We start from the raw sequence: 1,543 nt of genomic DNA on the forward strand, positions 1-1,543 counted from the left end.
AAAAAAAATTTCTAAAATTTTAAAATTTCTCACAACATTCCATTATTCACTATACTATGCAGGTTAACCAAACACAGACAACTGACTCGGTTATTTCATAGGCATTGGTCGCCAATAAACAACCATCTATATGGGATCGTGAGAGACTCACTCTCTATCTGTATTAATCAATGTGAGTTTTGAAGGCATCGGGACGCTCGTGTGAGATACCCGTCTTTTGTGACACCCATTTTAATCGTTGTACACGTGTAAGCAAGATTCCTTTAATCAAAGTTTTCTTAGGCATTCTCCAAGATGTAATTAACCAAAGAGATATGTCTCTCTGGGAGCTGCTCTTGACCCCAGAACAAGCACACAAAATCTTTAGTTGTGGGTTTATTTCGTAGAGTGTTATTTACGGATATGTTCCAAATTATTTTTGATCTGATTTCGTTTTGGACATACGTTTTTAGGCTATCACGCGAAGTTTACTTTACAGATATTCTCCACATTCTTTCTCTTCTCTGTCTTCTCCGGATCATATATATGATATAGATGATCTATAGCGACGATAGACAAGCTGAAGACATTCAAAAATAAAAAAGAGAAAAAAAAAACGAAAACAAAAGCTACACTGGGTTTCAAGTCAAGTAATCAAGAACCATTTTAATATTACAGATCTCTCCTGTTCCTCACTTACCCTCTCGTCAACTAGGAGTGTTCTTGGAGGAGCATAAAGACTAGAGAATGCATGGAAAAAGAAAATTGAATCTCCCATAGATTACTGGTTTCTTTTCCTTTTCCTTTTCCTAGAAATTATCACGAAAATATTGTGCATCTCCAGTCGCCCTATCCCATTCTCTTTTTTTATTGCTTCAAAACCATCATTCTTAATCCTGACAATGCTTCCGCAAACCATAGCTTACAGCAGCCTCATTACAACATCTACTGTCAATCACCAAACGAAATAACAAATCAATAAACCAAATGAAAAAGATAACAAAGGCGAAAATAGGGCATTCCAAATCGCTTCTATTCCCCACGTCGCTCAAAAACTACAAACTATCATCATCTTTCTCATCGATTGTTCATTAATTCCCCAGTTGTGAGCACCAACAGATGAATCAACCAGAAAAGAAAAAAAATTAGGAGTAAATAGCAATGGCGGGAAAATGTTTTTGTGATAACGAGAGTGATAGGAAATTCTTACGCCAAGGAGGCTTGGAATCAATACAGTACTCCAGATCCTGCAACTGCACCATCGGAGGATGCCTTACGTCCCCCATTGATGACCAAATGGCTTTTAGAGAGAGAAGCGGAGGCGGAGGAAGTCTCTCCTCCGTCTACACTGAATGGCCCTTCTGAATTGTGCTCGCAAGTGACAACTGCCACTGGGACAATCACTTGAAATCCCTGAATTAGCCCTGCCCCACCGACTCCTTTTATCCATTTATTTACATATTATATATATATATATATATATAATAAAATGATGTATGATGTGTTACTTAATGTTGTAATTTTATTGGAGTACTAAATGTAAAATTCAAAAAGTACATTTAAG

General features: G+C 37.0%; 1 protein-coding gene across 1 annotated transcript in view; it reads right to left on the reverse strand.

Moving 5' to 3' along the window:
* LOC110026196 overlaps positions 1-1,543 on the reverse strand; it is a gene marked incomplete in the record, with an annotated part of 97,417 nt that overhangs the window by 94,900 nt on the left and 974 nt on the right.

Source organism: Phalaenopsis equestris, unplaced genomic scaffold (assembly GCF_001263595.1).
Source record: "Phalaenopsis equestris unplaced genomic scaffold, ASM126359v1 Scaffold000359, whole genome shotgun sequence".
NCBI lineage: Eukaryota > Viridiplantae > Streptophyta > Magnoliopsida > Asparagales > Orchidaceae > Phalaenopsis > Phalaenopsis equestris.